A 14,621-nucleotide genomic window follows, 5' to 3' on the forward strand; every position below is an offset into this window, starting at 1 on the left:
ATCTTAGGAAAATATTTCAGTTATACATAAAAGCATAAAAATAGTAATACCACTCACTCACCCTGACCTTACCACTAAGTTTACAAAGTTATCTCACAAACAGAGCTGAAAGGCACTACATAATCTCTCCAATATGTCTCTTTTTGTCTGCTAGATTGTTCTTAGTCTGTGTGAGTTGTTACGCATTTTGTTTGCCCTGGAGTTTTCAATTTCCTATGACTGTTAATTTTTTTTTTCAGTAGTATTACATACAGTTCTTACTCACTTTCGCCACTGTGGATAATCCCATGAAATGTCTATTAGGTCATTTCCCATCTTCTACACAGTTAAACACTGCTGTTCTGGATTAGCATTGTACATGTCTCTTGTGCATATGTGCTGGGGCTTCTTCGCAGCCAACACCAGAGGTGAAAATGCCGGGTCCATCACCCAGAAGTGGAAATTCAGGGCCCGTCACCCGGAAGTGGAGATGCAGTGTCCGTCACCCGGAAGTGGAAATGCAGGGTCTGTCACCCGGAAGCGGAAATGCAGGGGCTTTCAACCAAGATGTGTCCATAACTAGACATTCCTACTGATGCTTATTGTCGGACTTTGAAAAAAATGTTTCCAGAATGACCAGCATGCCCTTGCATCTCTCTGTGGTTTAAATGCATTTTTCTAATTACCAGTACAATTAAACTCCCGTTCATAAAGCTTTTCACCACACCTTATCTGCTGTGAACAATCTGTTTATAGTCTGTGCCCGTCTTCCTGTTTCCTTGAAATTGTTCTTATTGATTTGGTAATTTCTCCATTGTATGTGCTGTGAACAGCATTTGCTAACCCGAATTGCTTTACCCATGCAAGTTTGAATTGTTAGTATAGATCCCATTTATTTTAGTTTACTTCTAAAATAGTCTTCCTAACTCGGGACACATGGATATTGTCGTAAAGGTCTCTCATACTAGGTTCTTTAGTTCGCCTTGTTTCCTGTGAACATACAGTATGAGGCAGGGATTTCCTGACTTTCATCTGGAAGTCAGGGGGCCTGGTACTTCCCGCCATGTTACCTATCTCTGACCATCAGCCCTGCTTCTGCGCATGCCCAGTTTCCACATGCACTTCAGGACGCCTGATTTGGACTCCAGTTTATCCATCCTTTGCTAACAGCTTTGACACTTCTTACTGATTAGAGGTTTCTTATTCTACAAAGTTACTCAGAATCTCTTATGGCTCTTTGTTCTTCTTGGTAAAATTAAAGTCTACATCATTTAATTTCACAGAATCTTCTAGTAACTGATAACATTAATAGTTGCATTGAATTCATAGATATATATTATATCCATAACTTATATACTAAGATTTTAAAGTCTCAGCATTTAACACAATCATCTATGTATACATACATATACACATACACATACAAATGCACATACATGCATACATATATGTAATTGCCATTAGAAAACCACTTCCTTGGGAATCAGAACTCTGCCTGTTCCGTTCACTTCTACAAGCCAGTATCCACAAAAGTGCGTAGGGCAGAGTAGGCACTACAAATGAGAACGCAGATGTGGGTTTGCTTCCTTGTAAACTTCTTCTCTTATAACTGAAGTTTGAAATAGCTTTGAGAGCATTACAGAGAAGCTAAATATTTTTCCTTGTAGATTTATGAAAGATAAAAACATAGCTCTCAAAATGTTTCCTGTAGCATGCTCTATAAGAAGACTTTTATAGCACACATTTCCTACAGCGCTACACAGACACTGACTGGGAGGGTACTGTGGAAGGGAGCATTTGGAAAATGGCTTCCTGTCATGTTCGCCTCCCAGTCACTGTGTGCATTAAAAGTCATGCTGAGGAAACTAGTTTAACTTTTTCTAAAAGTTATGTGACTCCTACACTTTGGAAAAAAAAAGCAACCCCCTTTTTCCCTACCAAATTCTGTTATTAAAAAAATGTTTTTGCATTGTATCTAGGAAAGGGTGGTATTGGAGAATATTTAAAAATATGAAATTATTTAAGTCTCTTCTCTTAAATACTTGAGTATCGGTTGGGGTTCAGGCTGTAAGCTGTGGGGAAACATTCATTCATGGGACTGACACACCTATGGGGGAGTCCACAGTTCCTTCTTTCTGCTATTAGTAAATAAAGGAGACAGAATCAGTTGGCTTGAGCATTTGGATTTCCACTAATTAATACAAAGGCATTTGAGACAGAGGAGTCTGTAAATGTTGATTTCCTCTTTTCCTCTGGAAATGACAGACCTGTACAACCTGTCTTCTGTCTGCAAACCTGTGATCAGACGGAGCTAACATGGCAACCAACGTTCCTCTCAGCCCATGCCTTATTCTACCTGTCCATTCTGGTAGACCCTCACCAGCTTCTGCACTAACGATCAGTAGCTCATCTCCGATATCTGCTGATGTGGCAGGATAGCCTTCTCCAAGCGAGAAACCTTGTGAAATGAGGAAATCTTTACACAGCTCCAACAACAATGAGAGATTGTAGGGTATATGGAATTTTTTTACTTTCTTTTTTGCAACAGCTCATCTGATACCTTTTTATACAGTAGTCATAGTAACACAACCTCCACCCCCTTTCCTCAAAGACTAGCATCACCTTGGTGACTGTGTTTGATGCAATTTTTGTGAAGATATGAGTTGGGCATGTTTAGCCTTTAGCCTTGAGGTATGTAATTAAATTATCAACATAGTGTGATATGGGTTAGATACATGTGCTGTATGTTGCTATCTATTCCACCTATCAGGAGTCCCTCTAGGAGGACAATTTGCATCTTTCAGGAATATGTTAATCAGGGTTTTAGTAGCAAAAGAATGGTATTGTGTATCCCATTTAATAGTGATGGGTGGTTGTAGGCATGGCTATACTCAGGGTAATGACACATCAGATGTCAGTGTAGGTGCAGGTGATATAAGTATGGATACAGGCACCCATCACCAAGACACAGATGCAAACTACGAATAAAGCTTTCCATGGTAGTGTTACAGTTCTGTAACAAGAACAAATGACTGCTTCCAGTGCTGTTCACTTTGCCAAAAAGATACTTTTGCCATTACATCTATGAAGTCACATTGTGGACACAGACTCCTCTCATGTGCTCACACTTGAGCTATGAACTTAGTGGTCATACAATAACTGGATTAAAAATGTCTTCAGATCTGTGTTCTCCTGGCTCCCTACCCTGGGGTGTCCATTCCACAGGCCACTAGCGTGTACACCCAAACATCGAGCAGAGATGTCCACTATGCGCTGGACTATGACATCCACTCAGAGAGGGAGTCCTGACCACTGTGGCAAAGAGGGTATCCCCTTCAGCAATTCATTACCTAATGCCCATCTGTGTTTTATCTCCTCATATCTGCCATTCCTGACTTATCCTTTCCTTCTTTACCCTCCTCCCCTCCACCTATCATTCCTTCCCTCTTCGCTAGCCCTCTCTCCAGCTGCCTCTAAAGGACAACTTAGTGTACTTGGTATAATCGATTTCCATGCCTAGGATAGTTGGTATAGAATAAGGGTCAAAACATATTTAAAGATAAGAGGCAAGAAGGAAAGAAGCAAAGAAGGACGGAGGGAGAGGAGTGCGAGGAGAAGGGGAGAGAGACTAAAAATTGATATATCTATCACACTGGCTGGTTTTGTGTCAACTTGACACATGCTAAAGTCATCTGAGAGGAAGAAGCCTCATCTGAGGAAATGCCCCCATGAGATCCAGCGTAGGGCATTTTCTCAGTTAGTGGTCAATAGGGAGGGCCCAGCCCATTGTGGGTGGTGCCATCTCTGGACAGTGATCCTGGGTTCTATAAGAAAGCAAGCTGAGCAAGCCAGGGGAAACAAGCCAGAAAGCAGCATCCCTCCATGGCCTCTGCATCAGCTCCTGCCTCCAGGTTCTAGCCCTGCTCTGCTTAAGATCCATTCTGGCTTCCTTTGATGATGGACAAAGATGTGGAAGTGTAAGCTGAATAAACCCTTTCCCCCATGGTATTTCATCACAGCAGTAGTAACCTTAACCAAGACATTTGTTTTCCACAGATAGAAAGAAATCACATTTTCCCCCCAAAGTCCACTGTGGTAAGAAAGACTGCAAATATGACTACTCGGTCACATGTGTGGGGTGGGACTTACACCTCTAGTTAAATTTCACTTCTGTATTGGGTTCTTATCCTGAGGCCAGGCTTTGGTTAGTGGTTCCATTTTCACTCCCAGGGTTATCATATGTGAGAGGGAAGGCAGCTTGTTTGTCAGCTCTCCACTCTGGCATCTGACGAAGCCTCCTTGCTGCCTAATCCATGGCTATTACTCCATGCGGGTTCCTTAAGATGTGCCTATTTTAGCTGATCCCTGTTAACATCAAAGTCTAGGGTGAAACATAAGCTGGGAAACCCTGCTTTCTTTGCTTCTTCAAGATACACAGACTGTATTGCTACATCCAAGTAAAGACGATAAATCAGCGGCTCTCACCATTCCTATGCTTCAACCCTCCAACAGCTCCTCATGTGGTGCTGACCCCCAACCATAAAATTATTCCATTGCTACCTCATAACTGTAACCTTGGGACTGTTATGAATCACAATGTAAAAATCAGATATTCAGGATATCTTCTGATAGGTGTCCCCTGTGAAAGGGTTTTTTGACCCCCCCCCAAAGGAGTATCGACCCACATGTTGATAACCACTGAGATAAACAGTGGAAGGTAGGACTTCGGCGAACAGTCAGGTGGAAACAGAGGACAAAGCACGTGGTTACAGCTCTAGAGCTGGACAAGCGGCAAAATAACCAAGGGGCAACTGGAAACCTATGGCAGGGTTTGTAAGGAGATGGCCAAGGTCTTAAACATGTCAGACTGAGAAAATGGAAGGCCAAAGAGGGATTTAAAAAGAGAGATTGACGGGGTTGGGGATTTAGCTCAGCGATAGAGCGCTTGCCTAGGAAGCGCAAGGTCCTGGGTTCGGTCCCCAGCTCCGAAAAAAAGAACCAAAAAAAAAAAAAAAAAAGAGAGAGACAGAGAGGTTGACACTTGCAACATACAAAACAACATGACATGAGTGTGTGTGTGCACATTTGTGTGTGTATGAGCGACTGTGTGTATGAGAGAGAAAGTGTGTGTGTGAGAGAGTGTATGTGTGTATGTGAGTGACTGTGTGACTGCATGTGTGAGTGTGAGTTCATGTGCTCTGAGAGAGAAAGTGTGAGTATGTGAGAAAAAGAGACAGTGTGTGTGAGTGTGTGGGAGTGTATAAGAGAGTGCATGCGTGTGAGAAAGAAATTGTGTGTGTGTGTGTGTGTATGAGAAAGAGAAAGTGTGTGTGACTGTGTGAATGAGTGACTATGTGTGTATGACTGTGTTTGTGACTGTGAGTGCATGTGTCTATGAGAAAAAGAGTGTGTGTGAGAGAATGTGTATGTGTGAGTGTGTGTGTATGTGTGTGTGTGTATGTGAGTGTATGTCTGTGCACATGTGTGTGCACATGTGCATGTGTGTGAATGTGGGCATGTATGCCTTCACATGTTTATTGAAAAGTTTCTACACAGGAGCCTAATAGCAAATGAGGTCCAGTGTGACCTTGCCACTTTCCCTTGTGAGATCACTCAGGGCAAGGTTGGTCACTGGCTGTTTCCTCTGCCCCTGACTGAACTGACACACTTCGAAACTATTTAACATTTCCTCCTTTGCTCTGCTGTTGCTTCTATGTCAGTGACCTGTCCTTGGGGTCAGTTTCTCACTTGCTTGCTGCCCTCCCCACCCTCCCCACAGGGTTTCCTAGGGCATTACACAGAGCAGCTGCTTGGAGCATACACAGGCCAGTTTACATTAGGCTGTTTTTTCTTGAGAAAGTCATAGTTTAAACAAATGGTTGTGTCTATTTTAATCATTTTTGCCCTCTTTTGAAGTGATTTTTTTCAAACATAAGGGTTTTTTTTTTTTTTTTTTAGAATGGAGTTTTGCGTTATAAATTCGTCTGCTCTACCACATCCCTTTTAAACACAGCTGTTACTACAATGTAAACAAAGTTTTTAAAATGTAGATAAACAGTCACTAGAGGAAGAGCTTCAAGTGTTTTTAACACATGGTCAGTTTTTGCTTACTTGAGCACTGTGGTTTGAAAGTTGAATTCAAAATACACGTTTGCCTTCACAGACGTCAGTCTATTCAGTACAGCTGTTCCAAACGCCCCTCCGAGAGAAGCATTTCAGTCAGCACAATTTTGACAATATCCCAGTTTTGAAGTCATGTTAGTAGTAAACCTAAGAAAAATGTGGAAGTTCTACGATGGTGCATCGGGAATATTCCTCTCAGGCATAAATGTTGAATGGAAAAATTATCTAGTGGACTGAAGCTAAATTACAAAAGAGTTTTTCACGGTCAACCCAAGACAGAGTTGGCGTTTTGAAAGCAGCTGCTGTTTTAGTCCTGGGAAGAGACAATACAAATATTAATTCATTAGCGGGAGGATTGTATGCTCTAGGGACTTCCTTCTAAGCCTAGACCTTAAAACTTTTAAATTTGATGTTATTTTGGTTAGAGAGATTTTGACTGATCAAGTGTGTTGCATTTTAATAAAATTTAAACAAAACAATCTAAATATAGCAAACACATTATCTCCCCCCCAACCTTGTGTGCGTTCGTGCAGACCTGTACTGGTGTATGTGTGAGACATGCATATGTATACATACATGTGTGAGCAGAGGATAACCTCTGCACTGTCCTTAGGAGCCAGACACCTTGTTTTTTGAAACAGAGTCTCTCACTAGGGCCGAGGGCTCACCTATTTAGCTAGCCAGAAGCTCCTGTCTGCCTCTGCCTCGCCGCATAGACATTACAACTGTGCCCCTGGGTCTGGCTTCTCATGTGGGTGCTGAGGATTGAACTCAGGTCCTTGGGCTCATATGGTGAACATTTCATCAGGGGAGCCATCTCCCCAATCCCAACAATCTCAAGCTTACTGATGTTGGCTGCAAAGCATAGGTCTCCCGGGTACAAAAGAAATGTAGCATTTGGAACCAGGGAAGTAATAAAACTAGAGAATTTCAATACTTTTGGAAGATAGTATATTTGAAATCAATTCTTGCATGAAATATATGAAAACTCTATTACAATATTCTGGTATTATTAGTCATCTTGAAAATTAGTACTTAAAACACTACTTCAATTTGCTGTTTGTCTGTTATAATGTGATTCTCATTACTCAAGTGATAATTGTTTGACCACATCATTTTCAAAGACTATTTGGCAAATGCATTTCTAGGCCATGCTGCATAAAATAAAACCAAAAATAAAATAAAATTCAACCTGAAATGCAGTTTATCTAGAAATAACATTCATTTAAATGTCCAAGAATAACATACAAAATTTCTACCCATGTTGTTCCCAAACCACCACGTCTGAGTTATGGATCTTGCAGAGGAAACCAGGTTACGAAACTTAATTACTCTATGTTTGGTTTGGAAAAATAGTTAACTGATTATTTTGCTATATCACACACAACCCAACATGACCTCATTTTCAATAAAAACATATGATTTGATCCAAAGCCTTCCGTCGTACTCCATAATTAGACACCTTATCTATCAGGCTGCAAGGAAACCATGGTAAAGACAGAAACAAGAATTTTCATGTGTTAAGTTATACACCAGAGGGAGTCCCACGAATATAATACAAACACACTGATATTGCCAAAGAAAAGTCAATTAAATATTATATGCACTCTAAGAATCACAGAGCTCAAAACATGCGTAATCCAGGCCAAATACCAGTGAGCACAGTTGCACGAACATTAGACTGCGTGTTAGGTATCATCCCCAAGAATATTAAAGACTTTCCCAGATGGATTTGAGAACCAATGTTACTTAACCAATAGTTTTAAATCAAGGAACAAGGCTTGTACAACAAAAGCAGCGTGTCAACGTGAGAATTCACTTAGGTCTAGACTTTCCATTCGGGTACAGAATTTAGTGTTACAATACATAGCCACAGACCAAACCTCAACATCCCCCCTAAAACTTACCTTTAACGTTTTTATCACTGATAAACATTAATCTTGATTCAAGCTAAACCAAGCAGGTTCCCTTCAAAGAAAAAAGAATCTCGATGTCTTCTAGACTCACCTCCTGTGTTTATATCAGTGACTGTCACATCATCTGCCGCCCTGAGTCACATAAGGGAATGAAGATGACTGGTTTCTGTTTCTGCCAACATTCCCCATTCGTATTTCTTTTTTATTCAGTTTTTACACTGTTCCAACTGGCCTGAGACAAGAGTGACTCCAGGCCTTGGGGGGCTGTGGTCCCCAAAGAGGTCTCCATAATGCTTGGAGCTCTCAGATCAAGGGGTGCTGTTACTGTCCCCATGGACGCTCCAATTGATTATTTGTATTTAAAGAAAAAACAAACACTGCAAAGTGGTATTTTCCCTATTACGTCGTCAGTCCATCAATCTAGCTAGTATGAACTGTATCACCACATACTATCTTATAAGCGCAACACAAAGGGATCCTCCCAGGTCACTACTTTCTGGCTAAGGGGAAAGAATCTTAAAAAAAAAATAATTAATACTATGTGTTAAATTGCTAATGAGAATGTAGACTCTCCTGATAGCTACTAACTTTCAGAGGTGAACTTTCTCGATGTCCTACTGAAAGGCACTGTCCTAAAGTTAGATATTTGAAAAGTTTGGAGATCACAAGAGAAGAGCTGTATGAAGATATAATTCCTTGTCATCTTAGCATAACCTCTGCTACCCTTCCTAACAGATGCTGCTTCCTGTTTTTATAAAAAGAGCCAGGAGTCTTCAAGGAAGAAGTCTCTGTGGCAAATGCAATCTGCTAGTCTTTGCTGCGTCATAGCGCCTACATTCCTGACCAGCTTTCTCTTCTAGTTTCTGCCCAAATGCTCCATGGCCTTTTACCTCAAGTCAACAGCCTACTCATCCATTTTGCTTGACAACAAGAGAAATTCAGTGGCGACTGAGAAGCTCCAGAGATACACATTCTCAGATGCAAACCAAGAAGGGAAAGAAAATTCAAAGCTCACTTCTGGTGCTGAGGGATAATTGTTTGTGCCTCATGAATCGTAATCATTTGGCCAAAGTGATGGAACTTTAGTGGTCAGAAGCTCAAGCTCTGGGGGGGTTCACACCGTTCCCTCACGACTGATTCCGTTCTGTGACCTCAGGCAGGTGTATGGGTCTTCTTAAATCCTTTTCTTAAAGGTTGACACAGCAAAAACATCTGCTTATAGTGCTGATATCCATGTAAATTACTTAGTTCCAGACACTGGGGCCTGCAAAGCCCCCTACCGTCTTTTCCAGAGAGGGGCACTGTTGAACCAAGGCTGTGTCAGATAGAACACAGGCAGCATGGTGTAGTCTACCACGCAGATGTGGGGCTCAGGTTTGAGTCTACCACGCAGATGCAGGGCTCAGGCTGCCCTTTGCATGGGGCTACCCCATCTGATGAGACTCCAGCTTTCATACTTTTGAGTGAGGTAAGAAAACCCTAACCTTGGATGGATCCTAAGTGGTACCCATCTGTCAATACAGCATCCTCACTTGCTTCTTCACACCCTGTCACTGTGTTTTGCTCAAGGCTGTGTGGGAAAAGGGCAGGGACGGAGGCAGTTTCGGGGAGGGCGTGAAGGTATCTGGACAATTTACATGGCTGTAGCTTGCCTTTTCTTTCATCGATCTTCTCCCAGATAAGGTGCTGACTAACACTGCATTAAATATTAGTCAGACATCTGGGGATGTCTTGGGTCAGATGTTCTGGCTAAATGAGATTTTCACTCTGTGTTGTTCATCCATTTCCAATTAAACACTTTGGTCTTTCACACACACACACACACACACACACACACACACACACACACACACACACACACCAGAATGAAACCTGACTGTACATGTGTTCACCGCTTACAATTTTTGAGTAGTTTCACAAATCTTGCTTTTCAATGAACAGTGAGGCTTACAAGTAACTTGGACTTAGGCTCACCTTGTAGCCTAGAATGAATAATTCTGACGTGGAAAGAAGGCTGGGGATGCTGTGCAATGTTAGAAGTGGCACTGAGTATTAAGACACACAAACCTGCCATTCCAGATGCCCTGCATTTCAAAAGAAGATAGGGTCTAAATTGGTAAGGGAAAATAGATGTGCTGACAGTTTGGTCAGAAGTTGAGGGAGAACAGTTATCATATTCTATCTGCTCTCCTTTAAGTAGGGCAGAAGAAACAAAAGCAGGAAGTACACACACGTGGTGATTTCTCTGTGGGGTAGGCATTGGCCGTGTATAATTTGCTCCCTCCTTGGTACCAGAGCTTTGGCTGTTCCATCCTCTCTAAGGTCCACTATTTTAAGGTCTCCACCTTTATAAGCAGGTGTGAGACCTAGGGTTTATCTCCAGTACTCCAAAACAAGGAAGGAAATAAGGGAGAAAGGAAAGGAGGGGGTTGGAGGAGGGAGGGTATCTTGAGTCTCAGTGGAAGGCGGGAGAATCCCAGGATTTCGGTGTTTTAGACTCTTGAGAGCTCCACATAGCTGCAGGGTAGCTTCCTGGGTTACCCAAGTTCTCTTGAGACTTTTATTCCCATCTTGGAAAACCCTCAACTACTTATCTCTCTCTCTCTCTCTCTCTCTCTCTCTCTCTCTCTCTCTCTCTCTCTCTCTGTGTGTGTGTTTGTGTGTGTGTGTGTGTGTGTCTGTGTCTGTGTTATGTGTATGTATGAACGTGTGAGCGTGTGTGTCTGTGTGTGTGTCTGTGTGTGTGTTTGTGTGTGTGTGTGTGTGTCTGTGTCTGTGTTATGTGTATGTATGAACGTGTGAGCGTGTGTGTCTGTGTGTGTGTCTGTGTGTGTGTTTGTGTGGGTGTGTTTGTGTGTGTGTCTGTGTTATGTGTATGTATGAACGTGTGAGCGTGTGTGTCTGTGTGTGTGTCTGTGTGTGTGTTTGTGTGGGTGTGTTTGTGTGTGTGTCTGTGTCTGTGTATGTATGAATGTGTGAGCGTGTGTGTGTGTGTCTGTGTCTGTGTGTCTGTGTGTACGTGTGTGTTTGTGTATGTGTCTGTGTGTGTGTGTCTGTGTGTATGTGTGTGTTTGTGTGTGTCTGTGTCTGTGTATGTATGAACGTGTGAGCGTGTGTGTGTGTGTGTCTGTGTGTCTGTGTGTGTGTGGCTGTGTGTGTGTCTGTGTGTGTATGAACATGTGAGCATGCGTGTGTGTGTATGTGTGTGCTTGTGTGTGTGTGTCTGTGTATGTATAAACATGTGAGCGTGTGTGTGTGTGTGTGAGTATGTGTCTGTGTCTGTGTATGTCTGTGTGAGTGTGTCTGTATGTGTGATCTTGTGAGTGTGTGTGTGTGTGTGTGTGTGTGTGTCCACACGTGTGCGCTTATAACCTAAATAACTAGGCTTGGATGCCAGGTGGCTGGATTTTACATTGTTAGTTGATTGCGGGTTTCTTTCGCTCAGCTGTGGAAGCATCAACAAATGAAGAAACAAGGGGAACGGAACAAATCTCCTCAGAAGCAGAGAGAGACGGAGCCCTCATCTATGTAGGGACTTGACCCCAGGTACACAGGACAAGTGAACAGCAGGACAGAATGTATGGTGAACGAGATACAACAGGAGCTGGCAGTGCTCACATCCCAGAAACTCTACCCTCTGCCTCCCCAGCCTTTGTACTCACATGGGGAAATTAGCATAAAGCCTTCTGGAAAGGGAGCCAAGTAAAGGACTTTGAGAAACAGATGCCAGCCTGGGGCCAGGCTTGTCAGGAAGCTGGCTTTTTGGCACTCAACACTGTTCCTACCAGTCGTGGGTTGGCGTGCTGTGGGCACCTGCCATTTGTGTTCTCCTAGTTCCTCCTATGGTAGGGCACCTGCATTTCCATCTAGGAAATCAACCATCAGAGACGACTACAGCATTGGCAGGACCCATATTTGATTTGATCTGGATAAAAGGAAAAGCCCAGAGATACAGTTTAGTGCTAGAGTGCTTCTCTGGAGTGCTTGTGGCCCTAAGATTCAGGAGCAGGAATGAGACCCAAAGAAAGATTCTCTTCTTTTGGGATGTGATTGTGACTGTCAAGTGTAGTGATTCATTGAAGAGAAGAACCTGGTCTATCTCATCCTGACCGTAGCGACTTGATGATGACCCAAGAACACCTATCCCCTAAACATCTGCTGCTACCCTGGGTCCTGTCCTCTAACCCCGAGGCAGTAGATTTCTCTTCATTATGAGATCAACCCTAAGCCCTCTAATAATTCGTTGACTGATTGAATTGACCTACCTCAGTTTCCATAGCCTGCAACAGAAAAACTTGAGGAAGTCATTGCTGGACAAAAGGAAGAGTGAGTCAAAGCCCCTGAGAGTTAGACCTCGGATGCAGAAGGGTTGCTTAATAGCTACCACTGTTTACTTCACCCATCGATGAATGATGGAGTTAAATGATTACTAGGTCTTTATGTTTTATGACATTCTAGGATTTTATGGGAAAACAACTGTCTCTTAGTTACATTTATCTTACAATAAAATTTACTGAGTACCTGTTATGCCTCTTACTGGGGAAACAAGTGAACCTGGGGGTTCAGCTGTTACAATCTGGTTTGGGAAATGAATTATGACTAAGTAAATCCAGGTCTTGAGTATAATCCGAGCTACTCTGGAGGCTTTAAGATCGCAAGTTCGAGGTTAGCCTGGGATACAGGATGAGTTCAGGGCCAACCTGCATACTGTAAATTATTGTCAAAATTAAATGTTAAGGAAGAAAACAAGAAGAGAAGAGAAGGAAAAGCCCAGAGATATAGTTTAGTGCTAGAGGGCTTCTTTGTCATGCTTGGGACCCTAAGATTCAGTCTGTTGCATGGCAGTCACATAAGCAAATGGCATAGTAGTTACAGACTGTGTGGTGAAGGGCTTTGCAAACATGAAACCAGTTCATAAGAGAGTCAGTCTGCCCCTGGAGGTAATGCATGTGTGCCTGCTGTGTCACATGTGTGTCAGTAGATGGCAAAGAGGAGAGAGGCTCAGTGTTCTGACCTAAGAACATCTGAATGATTAGGAGCCTTCTACCCCCTGAAAAAAACAAGCCTGAGACAACCACCAGTCTGGCACCAGGGTCCAGGGCAGGGAGCTCACCTGAGATCCCCACCAGTTCAGTGCCACACAGGCCTGGAGGCACAGACAATGCCTAAGATGACCCCCTACCCAGAGCATAGCACTCCTGAGACTGCTCCTGGGATGACCCCACTCAGAGACCCCAGGTGCCACTAAGAGAGGCAGCAAGTGGTAGAGAAATGGAAGAGGAAGAGATACAGAAGGATGTAGGCACAATGAAAAGAGACCGGACCGGAGACTTGAGGGTAGCAAGGAACAACCTGATGTGAGTGGCCGGCAATGCCACTGGGATCCACGTCTGGGTTTGTGGCCCTGCAGCAGCAGCAGGGGTCTGTTACTACCAAAGACCAGGCTTGTGTCCCTGGCCTGGGCTGCTACCCAGGGACATGTTTTGGGAGCTATGCAGAACTGGTCTTACACCTCGCCTGGGCATTATGGGAGAGTTGGCCCTGGAAGCATGAGAGCAGGAACGGTGACCTCATCCCTAGCCATCTGAGTACTTCCCAGAGGGAGCCTCACACAGTGCAGGAGTCTTGAGTGAGCCGACTGAGGGTCCGAGAATGGGAGAATCCAAGGGCTGCCCCTGCCCCTCGTCTCCTGTGCAGTAGCACAGATGATAGGATGCCCTCTTCCTCTCTGGCATCTATGGCAGGTGGGGAGAGCTGGTCCCGGGGTCATGAGAGTGGGAGAGCTGGCTGTGTCCCTCAAATGCAGCTAATACTTGGGAGAGCAGACCCTGCCCCTCACTTGAGCAGCAGGATAAAGCCAGCCCTGGTTGTGGGAGTTACTGATGAGCTGCCCTGAGTGTGGGAGAGCCAGTGAGCTGACCAACTTAGACACCTCTCAGGTGGAGTAGATCCATGGCTTTGAGTTGGCCCAACTCAACATCTACCCCATCTACGAACTGCTGGAGTACATAAAATGGCCAGTTCTACAGATCCAAAACTATAGGATCTCCACGACACAGGGCAACGACAGGATATCCAAGAGTCCCAGTGAGGTTCCAGTGTTGATAGAGTAGCAGAAGCCAGAGGCTTTGTACCAGACCCAGGAATCACTGCAGTGAACATTTGCATGCAAAGATGTGTGGACAAAAGGGTGTACTGTAGGACACACTGTGACACACTACATCTTCCACAATATTTTTTTCTCAGTTGAGAGGTTGTAAGGGTGGAGGGAGGTTAGGAGCGGAGGGAGAGACAAGGGGGATTGTGGTGCATGATGTGAAATTCACAAAGAGCCAATAAAAAATTGAAAACAAAAAAGGACAATCAGTGGGTGAGACCAGGTTAGACACTATTACCAGGGAAGACTGTTTAGAAAAGAAATTAGAACAGGAAGCCAGGGGGGTAAGAATGGCTCAGTCATGAAAGATGGGGAAAGGATGTTTTATGCAGAGAGAATAATAAATGTCAAGGTCTGGGGTTAAGAAAGAGTCTTGGTACTTAGACTATGGTGAGGAACCGGGAGAACGGCAGGGAAGTTGCTGCAGGGAGCAGGGAAGTTGCTGC

The 14,621-nt window shown here is 43.6% G+C and overlaps 1 pseudogene; it reads left to right on the forward strand.

Annotated features, from left to right (window-relative positions):
- Nucleotides 1-12,945: 12,945 nt before the first annotated feature.
- LOC120093989 (small nucleolar RNA SNORA17) lies at nucleotides 12,946-13,066 on the forward strand (annotated as a pseudogene).
- The last annotated feature ends 1,555 nt before the right edge of the window (nucleotides 13,067-14,621 follow it).

The sequence above is a fragment of the Rattus norvegicus genome, chromosome 7 (assembly GCF_036323735.1).
Source record: "Rattus norvegicus strain BN/NHsdMcwi chromosome 7, GRCr8, whole genome shotgun sequence".
Taxonomy (NCBI): domain Eukaryota; kingdom Metazoa; phylum Chordata; class Mammalia; order Rodentia; family Muridae; genus Rattus; species Rattus norvegicus.